Here is a 13,588-nt window from a genome sequence, read left to right as displayed (position 1 = left end):
TGGAAGAAAGGTCTGACGCGGTAAAGAGCAATATTGCATAGGAACCTGGAATGTCAGGCCCATGAATCAAGGCAAATTGGAAGTGGTCAAACAGGAGATGGCAAGAGTGAACATCGACATTTTAGGAATCAGAGAACTAAAATGGACTGGAATGGGTGGATTTAACTCAGATGACCATTATATCTACTACTGTGGGCAGGAATCCCTTAGAAGAAATGGAGTGGCCATCATGGTCAACAAAAGAGTCCGAAGCAGTATTTGGATGCAATCTCAAAAATGACAGAATGATCTCTGTTCATTTCCAAGGCAAGCCATTCAATATCACAGTAATCCAAGTCCATGCCTTGATCAGTAATGCTAAAGAAGCTGAAGTTGAATGGTTCTATGAAGACCTATAAGATCTTTTAGAACTAAAACCTAAAAAAGATGTTCTTTTCATTATAGGGGACTGAAATGCAAAAGTAGGAAGTCAAGAAACACCTGGAGTAACAGGCAAACTTGGCCTTGGAGTACAGAATGAAGCAGGTCAAAGGCTAATAAAGTTTTGCCAAGAGAACACACTGGTCATAGCAAACACCCTTTTCCAACAACATGAGAGAAGACTCTACACATGGACATCACAGATGGTTAACACCAAAATCAGATTGATTATATTCTTTGCAGCCAAAGGTGGAGAAGCTCTATACAGTCTGCAAAAACAAGACCGGGAATTGACTGTGGCTCAGATCATGAACTACTTATTGCCAAATTCTGACTTAAATTGAAGAAAGTGGGGAAAACCACTAGACCATTCAGGTATGACCTAAATCAAATCTTCTACAATTATACAGTGGAAGTGAGATATAGATTTAAGGGACTAGGTCTGATAGAGTACCTGATGAACTATGAATGGAGGTTCATGACACTGTACAGGAGACAGGGATCAAGACCACCCCCAAGAAAAAGAAATGCCAAAAAACAAAATGGCTGTCTGAGGAAGCCTTACAAATAGCTGTGAAAAGAAGAGAAGCAAAAAGCAAAGGAGAAAAGGAAAGATATATCCATTTGAATGCAGAGTTCCAAAGAATACCAAGGAGAGATAAGAAAGCCTTCCTCAATGATCAGTGCGAAGAAGTAGAGGAAAACAATAGAATGGGAAAGACTAGATGTCTCTTCAAGAAAATTAGAGATACCAAGGGAACATTTCATGCAAAGATTGGCTCAATAAAGGACAGAAATGGTATGGACCTAACAGAAGCATAAGATATTAAGAAGAGGTGGCAAGAATACACAGAAGAACTGTACAAAAAAGCTCTTTGACCTAGATAATCACAATGGTGTGATCACTCACCTAGAGCCAGACATCCTGGAATGTGATGTCAAGTGAGTCTTAGAAAGCATCACTATGAACAAAGCAAGTGGAGGTGATGGAATCCCAGTTGAGCTATTCCAAATCCTGAAAGATGATGCTGTGAAATTGCTGCACTCAATACATCAGCAAATTTGGAAAACTCAGCAGTGGCCACAGGACTGGAAAAGGTCAGTTTTCTTTCCAATCCCAAAGAAAGGCAATGCCAAAGAATGCTCAAACTACCACACAATTGCACTCATCTCACACGCTAATAAAGTAGTACTCAACATTCTCCCAGCCAGGCTTCAGCAATATGTGAACCATGAACTTCCTGATGGTCAAGCTGGTTTTAGAGAAGGCAGAGGAACCAGAGATCAAATTACCAGCATCCACTGGATCATGAAAAAAGCAAAAGAGTTCCAGAAAAACATCTATTTCTGCTTTATTGACTATGCCAAAGCCTTTGACTGTGTGGATCACAATAAACTGTGGAACATTCTGAAAGAGATGGGCATACCAGACCACCTGACCTGCCTCTTGAGAAACCTTTATGCAGGTCAGGAAGCAACAGTTAGAACTGGACATGGAACAACAGACTGATTCCAAATAAGAAAAGGAGTACATCAAGGCTGTATATTGTCACCCTGCTTATTTAACTTATATGCAGACTACATCTTGAGAAATGCTGGGCTGGAAGAAGCACAGCTGGAATCAAGATTGCCGGGAGAAATATCAATAACCTCAGATATGCAGATGACACCACCCTTATGGCAGAAAGTGAAGAAGAACTAAAGAGCCTCTTGATGAAAGTGAAAGTGGAGAGTGAAAAAGTTGGCTTAAAGCTCAACATTCAGAAAACTAAGATCATAGCATCCGGTCCCATCACTTCATGGCAAATAGATGGGGAAACAATGAAACAGTGTCAGACTTTATTTTTTTGGCCTCCAAAATCACAGCAGATGGTGACTGCAGCCATGAAATTAAAAGACACTTACTCCTTGGAAGGAAAGTTATGACCAACCTAGGTAGCATATTCAAAAGCAGAGACATTACTTTGCCAACAAAGTTCCGTCTAGTCAAGGCTATGGTTTTTCCAGTGGTCATGTATGGATGTGAGAGTTGGACTATGAAGAAAGCTGAGTGCCAAAGAATTGATGCTTTTGAACTATGGTGTTGGAGAAGACTCTTGAGAGTCCCTTGTACTGCAAGGATATCCAACCAGTCCATTCTGAAGGAGATCAGCCTTGTGATTTCTTTGGAAGGAATGATGCTAAAGCTGAAACTCCAGTACTTTGGCCACCTGATTGGAAGAGCTGACTCATTTGAAAAGACCCTGATGCTGAGACAGATTTTAGGCAGGAGGAGAAGGAGATGACACAGGATGAGATGTTTTGATGGTCTCACTGACTCAATAGACAGGAGTTTGAGTAACAGTTAGAACTTGACATGGAACAACAGACTGGTTCCAAATAGGAAAAGGAGTTCTTCAAGGCTGTATATTGTCACCCTGCTTATTTAACTTATATGCAGAGTACATCATGAGAAACGCTGGGCTGGAAGAAGCACAAGGTAGAATCAAGATTGCCGGGAGAAATATCAATAACCTCAGATATGCAGATGACACCACCTTATGGCAGAAAGTGAAGAGGAACTACAAAGCCTCTTCATGAAAGTGAAAGAGGAGAGTGAAAAAGTTGGCTTAAAGCTCAACATTCAGAAAACGAAGATCATGGCATCTGGTCCCATCACTTCATGGGAAATAGATGGGGAAACAGTGGAAACAGTGTCAGACTTTATTTTTCTGGGCTCCAAAATCACTGCAGATGGTGACTGCAGCCATGAAATTAAAAGACGCTTACTCCTTGGAAGGAAAGTTATGACCAACCTAGATAGCATATTCAAAAGCAAAGACATTACTTTGCCAACAAAGTTTTGTCTAGTCAAGGCTATGGTTTTTCCTGTGGTCATGTATGGATGTGAGAGTGGACTGTGAAGAAGGCTGAGCACCGAAGAATTGATGCTTTTGAACTGTGGTGTTGGAGAAGACTCTTGAGAGTCCCTTGTACTGCAAGGAAATCCAACCAGTCCATTCTGAAGGAGATCAGCCCTGGGATTTCTTTGGAAGGAATGATGCTAAAGCTGAAACTCCAATACTTTGGCCACCTCATACGAAGGGTTGAGTCATTGGAAAATACTCTGATGCTGGGAGGGATTGGGGGCAGAAGGAGAAGGGGATGACAGAGGATGAGATGGCTGGATGGCATCACTGACTAGATGGACGTGAGTCTGAGTGAACTCCGGGAGTTGATGATGGACAGGGAGGCCTGGCGTGCTGCGATTCATGGGGTCGAAAAGAGTCGGACACGACTGAGCGACTGATCTGAATCTGAATCTGAATCTGAGTAAACTCCAGGAGTTTGTGATGGACAGGGAGTCCTGGCCTGCTGCAGTCCATGTGGTGGCAAAGAGTCAGACACAACTGAGCAACTGAACTAAACTGATGCCTTCCTAATTGCTTTTGCTTCTATCGTTTAGGTTGCAAGTTCCCAGAGACTTTTATTCTGTTTCTCTCCTTTTTATGTACTTGATATATTCTTTATCTTTGAAGATATACAGTAATATTTTCTGATCATCTTTCTCTGGTAATTAATCCTAAAAGGGACTCTGTACAGGTTCATTCCTTTACTAAAACACCCTGGGAAAGTTTCGACTATTATGTCTTTATTTACTGTTTTCTTATTTGTTAAACTTTCCTAATTCCTATCTTCTATAGAGTTAAACTTATTTAACTCTAATAAGTTTATTTAACTTATTAGAGTTATTTAACTCTAAGTTAAAGTTTATTTAACAAATAAACTTTTCTTATTTGTTAAACTTTCCTAATTCCTATCTTCCTATCTTCTTCCTATACAGCTAATCCTATTTTGTGTGTGTGTGTGTGTGTGTTGTACTTATTTATTTAATCATTCTATTTTTTGGTTTAATTTTCCAACTTATCCTGTATCTCACACTTCTGTCATCCAGAGTCAATTCTAGTATTTTTTTCATTTCTAAGAACATTCCATTTTTTATATCTATTATGAAACTATAGTCTCCACCTCCACACAAGGTGGAGACTATATTATTCATTTATTTATTATAATCATTTATAATTATTATTATTAAGCCTTAAATTTTCTTTTATTTTTTTTTCTAGTCATATTTTCCCTGTTTCCTGATCCCTGGCTTGGGGGCATGTTAGTTTCATTAATGTTTTTTCCTGAGCTTTTACAGCTTTATTTATTTCTGCTGCAAACCTTGTATTAATGTTTGGATGGGACTTCACTGGTCGTCCAGTGTTTAAGCCTGGCACCACAACTAGAGAGTCCACGCACCACAGTGAAAGAGCCCCCGTGCTAAAACTAGGACCTGACACAGCCAAATAAATAAATATTTTTAACATTATTTTTAAAAATAAGTTCAGGTTACTTTAGGAGAGAGTAGGACACAGGATCCTTTGAATAAGGTTGAAATACGTCATTGCCCAGCTGAGGAAAGGTCCAAGCAATGAGAGTCATAGGAGGAGAAAGGTTCATTGACTGAGAGATGCTTGAAGAAGAGGAAACCAGCAGAATGATTTCAGCAGTAAATTGATGGGACACAGGGGAGACTGGGAGCATCTCCAGGTTGGGCAAGAGGAAGAGAGAAGAGCAGACTCACATGCTCTGTGCTTGTAGTTCAGGAAGTCAGGCTTCAAATAGACTTGCAAGACAAACAGGAAAATAATTGGCTCCAGAGAAAGAGGAGGAAATTGGAGAAGTTTCTGGAAGACTGATGAGCTGAATTTATGGTTCTATGTAAACATGAAAGCTTAATGGGAAGAGTTTAGTAAGAGGTCATGATCTCACACTACTGTACAACCAATTAAAAGTTAGAATTGGAGCCTAACTGCTGCTTGTATCTGAGCCGATAAATCAGATAATTAGATCGGTTGCAGAATTTTAATGCAGAGAACAGCCCTGCAGCTCTCAGATCTCATGGGCTCACTCCTCACCCGCCAATAGGAGGGAGCAGTCCACAGGAACAAACAAGGTCCTGGTGGATTGTTTTGTCCATCACAGGGTGCAGAGGATGGGAGATACTGGGTGTGCAATCCAGAAATCCAGGAGTTTAGAGTGTGCAATGTTTCATTAAAGTGTCTCCTTCACTCCCCAGATGACAAGAGCCCACACCCAGCAATAGGGGTGGCTCAGTCAAGTGACTGCTGTTAGAAGGTGACCCAGCCACCCTCCAAACATCTGCTATTTGATGCTTGACACATGGTTGCACTCATATTCTTCTCCCAAGTAGATATGGTTCTGGGAGGAGAACTCACTGTCCATTAGGAGCTTTCCAATCTGCTGTGTGTTCTGTTTTACCTGTTTTTTGTGACCTCCAAACTGGAACTAACAATAATTGGGCAGAATCTGCTTGGAGACTGATTTGGGTATAGTTTTAGAAGGAAGCTCTCGGATGATAGAGTGGGCAGCCAAGGAGGTGTAAGTGAGAAGATTGCAGATGGGGTTGGAATTATGTAAACTGTTGCAGGAGACCACCTTTAAGACCACCTTCCAGTCCTGAGTTTCTGTGAGGTTAGGTACCATGAGGCAACCTCCGAGTCTTCATCTGCAGGGAGAGACAGCCTCTTCCAAATGGTGAAAAGAATCCTCAGAGGAAAGCCAAGGAGCGAAGTTGTATATTGATCTGCCAGCTCTTACAGGCTTCAGGACCTGACACAGGTCCTCGAACTTTCTCTTAAGAGAAGGGGCTTAAACTTGTTTTATCCCCAACCTTTAAGTCCAACTGACGGTACCTTCAAAACATACCTCGTATACCCTCTCCATACCTAGTGCCTCAGCCTCTGCTGGACCCTAGTCCTCTCTCAACCAGGATATTACCAGAGTTTTCTAATGAAGTCTCTGGTGTCCTCTGGTATCCCACTCCCAATGTCTCCTCCTCCTGGCCTCCAGAGTGATCTAAAATGCAAGTTGGATCACATCGCTCCCCTACTTAAAACTGTTCAGAAGCTCCCTGGCACCTTCATAATAAAGGTCAGCTTCCTTAGTAAGGCGAACCCCAGGCTTCCCAGTCAGCCAGCTGTAGGGACCACATGCAGCTCATTCCAGCCTCCCCAGGACCTAGCTCCGTGCCTGGCACATGAAAGAGCTCCACAAACATTAGTATACGTGATGCGTGCTCAGTCATGTCCAACACTTTGGGACCCTATGGACTGCAGCCCACCAGGCTCCTCTGTCCATGGGATTATCCAGGCAAAAATACTGGAGTGAGTTGTCATGCTTTCTCCAGGGAATCTTCCCAACCCAGGGATCGAAATCCAGTCTCCTGTATTGCAGGCAGATTCTTTACCATCTGAGCCACCAGGGAAGCCCATTGTTAGTAGAGTGAATGAATAAACAAATGTCCTGCCAACCCTGTTATTAATCCCCTACATCAGCCCCAAATGACAATGTCTCTAAAGTTCAAGCCTAGCACATCTCTGTACTCTCAAGTGTTCACTATCATCTCCCCCGCCCCAGTCATTCCCCTACTTATCCCTCAATATCCCACCCTGCTTTTTCTAGAGGTTTCAGAACACAGAAGTATCCAGAATGAAGCTTGGCTTTTGAAAGTGCACACTGACTGTATCTGCAAAAAAGCCTCAGGATACCCCCAAGGAGACAAAGGTCACTACACCGATAGGAAGCAATTAAAGCCTACCGGTGCCCTTGTAGTCTCAGAGCCCTAGGTCTTTGAGAAACAGTGAGAGGCCAGCTTTTCTTAGTGGGGAGGAATCAGAACCTACTCAAGCCTCACTCTCCCCCTCATACACCCATCAGAAAAGAATATATAAGATGAAAAGGGGAAAAGGGTGGGGAGAGCACATTATAAGCCAAGGTCAGTCCGAGGGGTTGGCTCTGCTCTTAATGAGCAAGGAAAGCCCCACCAGGTAGGCAGCGGGGAGAGGAAGGCAGCATGAAGCTGGTAATTTTCAGCAGGCTGGGAAACCGCTGAATTTGACTCTGGTGAAGGGGAGATGTCAGTTGGACATCCGTTCCCGACACCGCAGCAACTAATTATTTCTCTGTGCTGCGGTCGGTTGGGGTGGAAAAGACCAGAGGCTGGCTGAGTCCTGTCAATAAACTGGAGTTTGACTGGCAAAATAAACCAGTAAATAAATAAACACAACCCATGGCCACCGGAAACAATAACACCCAAGCAGCCTTCCTTGCCTGTAGGAGCAATTGACCTTTGTGCCTGGCGGGGCAGGCGTGGGCAAGACTGAGGGCATCACATCCCCATCTACCCCACCATCATCTGGTGTTCTCGGGCTCTCTCCCCATCCCTGGCCTCAAGGAGCAATGGCCCCCATTTCTGAGCCTCTTATTCCATGGCTGCTGAAAATTTCATCCTCCGTCAGCCCACATCTTCCTTGTTATCACAATCTGGGGGACTGGAAGGACTAAGAACATTTTTTAAGAGGATTTTCTTATGCAGTGTCTCCTATTGGATTAGATTTCAGCCAAGTTGCAAGTTTCTTTTTATTTCATTTACTTTTATTTATTTTTTGACCTTGCAGTGTAGTATGCGGGATCTTAGTTCCCTGACTAGGGATCGAACCCACATCCTCTGCAAGGAAACAAGGATTCTTAACCACTGGACCACAGGGAAGTCCCCAAGTTGCAAGCTTTTTGGGGAAGCTCTTCCTGCATCCTTTCCCTCTTTTGGCCCAATCCTGCCTCTCTCCACAGCTCTAACCTTCCCTTGGGTCTCTGACAAGAGAAATACCTGGCCAACTTATTCACACACCATTAACAATTTAATCTGTGTCACCTGGTTTTCATAGCTTTTTCTCCAACCTGGACAAGAATTATTTCTGTAAACCTGATGCCCGGTGCATAGACAAAGTCCAATAAAAGTCTGAGGGAGAAAGGAAGTGAAAGTGAGACAGATGATATTAGCAGGAATGATTGAATGTTGGTAACAGTATGTTGCCCCTGCTGAACTCCATGAAAAAAAAAAAAACAACTTCATTCCAAAATACAAATTGGGCAGGAAAATGAAGACCACACCTGCATCCTTGGAATTTTCCAGTACAGAGAAAGAAGTCAAAGCCCTGAAAAGACAGAAAGGGAGATAGTGCTGCCCAGTCTGAGAAGGAACAGGCAGAAATAACCATAATTGTCACTACTGAGTGCTTGGGCCAAGGGTGGGGGTGATGCTGTGGAGGCGAGTAAAGGCAAATAGGTACAAAGGGCTGTGGCTCTGGACCCCAGAGTCAGCCATCTTGTTGTGGGCCCCAACAAGTGCCATCAGCTATCTGAGACTCAGTTTTCTTGTCTGTAAAATGGGTATAGGAGAACCTTCATCAGAGGGGATGAATGTCAGTAAAACAAATTGAGCTTCTTTCATCCTACAATTGGAAACTTTTCCAAGACACACATTTGACCAGGATGCTTCTGCTGAAATTCCTCCTGTGACTTCTGACAACCCTTAGAAAAAAGACCAAGGTCCTGCAAGAGGCTCGCACAGTCCCACGAGGTCTGTTCTGCCCATCTTTCCAGCCTCCCCTCCCCTCTCATCTTTGCCTAGGCAGCCAGATCTTCTTTCAGTGCCTCAACCTTGACTTTCTCCCCCACAAGGTATGCATATTTATGTTCTGGAATATTCTGTCCTTTTATCTTCACTTGAGGAAATGGCAACCCACTCCAGTATTCTTGTTTGGAGGATCCTGGCGGGTTACCATCTATAGTGTTGCAAAGAGTTGGACACGACTGAAGCGACTTAGCATAGCACAGCACAGCTACTTCTACTCAGCACAAATGTTGCTTCTTCTGAAATCATAGAAGATTCCACCTCCCTAACCAGGTGGAATCCCTTTAAGATAGAGGAAATTCCTAAACCCACACCATCTCACCTCCTCCCCGCCCACCACCAATCCAGCCCAAGCACCATCATTTCCCTCCGGGCTCCTGCCGCAGCCTCCTGCTGACCACCTCCCACCACCACTGCCTGCCTATAGTCTGTTTCCATTTGCAGCCAATGTCCTTCCAGCCTCAGGACCTTTGTATGTGCTGCTCTCTCTACCTGGAACAATCTTCCTCCAGATTTCTGTGGGAGTCTTTGTCAGCTCTTCTGTTTCACTGCTCAAGAGTCATCCTTTCAGAGGGGCTCCTCAGTACCATCCTGCCTAAAGCCACACTCTAACCTCTCCCTCTGCTTTGTTTTTATTATGGCACTTACACATCATCACGCTGAACTTCCATTATATGTTTATTTTTACATTTTATGTTCAGTAGTCTCCTGTTGTTGTTATTCAGTTGCTCAGTTGTGTCTGACTCTTTGCAACCTCATGGACTGCGGTGCTACAGGCTTCCCTGTCCTTCACTGTCTCCCAGAGTTTGCTCAGGTTCATGTCCACTGAGTCGGTGATGCTGTCCCAACCATCTCATCCTCCACTGCCCTCTTCTCCTTTTGCCTTCAATCTTTCCCAGCATCAAGGTCTTTCCCAACGAGTCCTCTTTTGTCTTGTCTCCTGTTCAGTTCAGTTCAGTTCAGTCACTCAGTCGTGTCCGACTCTTCGAGACCCCATGAATCGCAGCACGCCAGGCCTCCCTGTCCATCACCAACTCTCGGAGTTCACTCACACTCACGTCCATCGAGTCAGTGATGCCATCCAGCCATCTCATCCTCTGTCATCCCCTTCTCGTCCTGCCCCCCAATCCCTCCCAGCGTCAGAGTCTTTTCCAATGAGTCAACTCTTCGCACGAGGTGGCCAAAGTACTGGAGTTTCAGCTTTAGCATCATTCCTTCCAAAGAAATCCCAGGGCTGATCTCCTTCAGAATGGACTAGTTGGATCTCCTTGCAGTCCAAGGGACTCTCAAGAGTCTTCTCCAACACCACAGTTCAAAAGCATCAATTCTTCAGTGCTCAGCTTTCTTCACAGTCCAACTCTCACATCTCCTGTACTAGGACATAAAATTTAAGGGGGAAGGATTTTACTGTTTACTGACATATTCTCAGCTCTTAGAACAGTTCCTGACACATAGAAAAGACCTTCACAATACCATGAACTCTTGGTAGTAATCTCACGGTGGCTTTTGACTGCTTTAATGTGTGCCTCTTCTGCTGATTTATAAGCTTCATTAGGGTGGGGACAGTATCAGTGTTTCCTTGTTATAGTCTCCACAGTCTCAGTAGCCTGCCTGATACATAGTAGGCACTCAATAAACACTTACTGAATAAATGCGTGCATAAGAGGAAGAGTGCAGGGAAATGGAAAATTATAAACACAAACATCAGGTCCTATGATTAGCTTCAGTTGTATCTCCTAATCATACTTGCTAATACTGGGAAGCACTGAGGTGGAGAATTTAAGTCTGTACTGTCTTGGCTGACTTCCCTCTATTGCTTTTCTCAAGGCTTTTTGGAAGGAGGGGCAGGTTCCTGGGAATGTATTCTCTACCTCTCTGATTTCTCCTATATTTGAAAAAAGTTCAGGCCCACAAACTTAGTTATAAGATTTTCCAGCTTGCTTCCACCACATATTATGCCTTTCTCCAATTCAGTGCTCAGAGTAACTGCACATAAATATCATCTTCTACATCAAGAACACTTGTGAAATCTCCATCTTCCTTGTGGGCAGCCTGCAAGCTCAACTTACAGCAAATACTCTCCCTGTCTTATGCCCTCTGTTCTATGGGAGAGGCTGATAAAGCAGCAGAAAAGAGCTGTGGTTGCCTACAGGTTGGTGGTGCGTGATGGCATGAACTCCATTGCCACATATTTGCAGAGACAGAAATAAGTTGCTGTATCTCTGCCACTCAGATGAAACATAGTTATTCCCAACTCAGGAATATAAACTTTATAGCACCCAGCTCTCTCAGAGAATAACTCACATTCCAAGTGAATTCATCAAAATCCAGTTTATTTCAGTGCACATTTCATTGACCTGCTTTCTCTTGTATATGTGAGCAGTGTTAATCTTACATGCTATACAAATAATTGAAGGTTAATTAGTAGTAAAACTAAATAGAAATGCTGCCAGTCTCCTTCAGACAAATAAAAAATCCACTTTATTTCACAACAGCATTTAGTGTGGCGATTCAAATTACTATAAGCTCTGCAGAAATAGTCTAGTTTTGCTATAGCTCATGGAAGTTAGGGATAGACATCAAGACAGACTAACAAAAATGTCAACAGTCATAGTTCTGAACTCTTTTCCTATTCTAAGACCTTGATCAATATCTTTTGCTCCATCTACTGTCTCTTAGAAAGTACAGGAAAAAAACTGATGGAAAATGTTGCAGTGTAGTCCTTTTAGAGTAAAATTGCTGCAATGTTTTTTATAAATTTGCATTTTGTTTTAAAATGTGACCTATATTATTTGACCTCCCTCCGCAACATTTCCCAGCACTAACTAACCAGCACTGGTCTATGGTTTAGTAAAATGTGTGTGGAATTAGAAGACTATTGATTAATCCTGTGATACAGGGCAAGACATCTAATTATTCTGAGCCTCAATTTCCTTCTCAGTCATTCCTCCAAATCAAGATGACCAGTCCTGCTTCATAAAACTGTAATGAGAATTAAATGAAGTCATCAAGGGGGCTTATGACAGATGCCCAGTAAATACTGGTTTCTTGTGTGGAACACCATCTGAATCCATTTTCCCCAGTATCAGACTCAGCCTAATTGGTCAGCCCTGACTCCTGATTCTGCTTTGAAAATTCCCTCCTATTTTTTTCTTGTGTTTGTTCTGACTTCAAACTAGATTATAAACTCTTTGGGGATAGGAACGGCCTCTTCTCTTTCCTTTGTAAATCACAGTTTCACAACATCTAACTATCTTGACCTGTGTACAAGACAATGTTCTATTGACTGGGTGGATTTACAGGTGATGAGCATGGTAACATCAGAGAGAAGGAGAAGGAGAGCTGAGGAAGGGCTGAGGCTTGAGCACTGGTCTTTTACATGTTCTAAGCAGCAGAAAGTTCTCACCAGAGAAGAGCAAATTCTCATTTCTCATGTAGCAAGAATTTTCTCTGTGGTTCTGAAAAGGCAGCTGTTTTGTTTTATTTATTAATTTTTGATGACCTAAATATCATATGGGGGGTAGCCAAAATCCCAGTAATAAAATCTGGTTCTGGATAGGGGTATAGAATGACAGGAATAAGGTTGCCAGATATAGCAGCACAGAGACTTTGCTGATGGTCTGTGACTAACACTCCACACTCCCAATGCAGGGGGCCCAGGATGGATCCCTGGTCAGGGAACTAGATCCCACATGCTGAAACTAAGACCCAGTGCAGCCAAATAAATAATTTTTTTTAATGCACCATACCCAATTAGATTTAAATTTCAGTTAAGCAAAAAAATTTATGATATTTTTGATTCAATATTTGAGACATTCTTACACTAAAAAACTATCTGTTATTTATCTGAAATTCAAATTTAATGGGACATCCTATATTTCACCTGACAGCTCTAGTCAGATAAAGGCAACTGTAAAACATCTGGGTAGAGAAGGCTAAGAGGAAGAGAGGAAAAATAAAAAACCAAAACTTCCCACTCAAAATGAACGTTCAAACCAAAATTCCAATATACATTAAGAAAGTAAAAGCTAATACATGTACAGCAGCTATCAGTTCAGTTCAGTGGCTCAGTCGTGTCTGACTCCTTGTGACCCCATGAATCACAGCACTCCAGGCCTCCCTGTCCATCACCATCTCCCGGAGTTCACCCAAATTCATGTGCATTGAGTCAGTGATGCCATCCAGCCATCTCATCCTCTGTCGTCCCCTTCTCCTCCTGCCCCCAATCCCTCCCAGCATCGGAGTCTTTTCCAGTGAGTCAACTCTTCACATGAGGTGGCCAAAGTATTGCGGTTTCAGCCTCAGCATCAGTCTTTCCAATGAACACCCAGGACTAATCTCCTTTAGGATGGACTGGTTGGATCTCCTTGCAGTACAAGGGACTCTCAAGAGTCTTCTCCAACACCACAGTTCAAAAGCATCAATTCTTTTGCACTCAGCTTTCTTCACAGTCCAACTCTCACATCCATACATGACCACTGGAAAAACCATAGCCTTGACTAGACGGACTTTTGTTGGCAAAGTAATGTCTCTGCTTTTCAATATGCTATCTAAGTTGGTCATAACTTTCCTGCCAAGGAGTAAGCGTCTTTTAATTTCATGGCTGCAGTCACCATCTGCAGTGATTTTGGAGCCCAGAAAAATAAA

General features: G+C 42.9%; 1 non-coding gene across 1 annotated transcript; it reads left to right on the top strand.

The window, feature by feature from the left end:
* The first annotated feature begins 11,281 nt into the window (after nt 1-11,281).
* LOC147356324 (small nucleolar RNA SNORA19) lies at nt 11,282-11,410 on the top strand. Its single transcript, XR_015143870.1, has one exon. It is a non-coding gene; the product is annotated as a small nucleolar RNA SNORA19 (small nucleolar RNA).
* The last annotated feature ends 2,178 nt before the right edge of the window (nt 11,411-13,588 follow it).

Source organism: Bos grunniens, chromosome 16, assembly GCF_055505025.1.
Source record: "Bos grunniens cultivar Pamir isolate PY7600 chromosome 16, Bosgru_T2T1.0, whole genome shotgun sequence".
NCBI lineage: Eukaryota > Metazoa > Chordata > Mammalia > Artiodactyla > Bovidae > Bos > Bos grunniens.
Note: the sequence above shows the minus strand (reverse complement) of the source record. Positions and strands in the feature narration are given on the sequence as shown.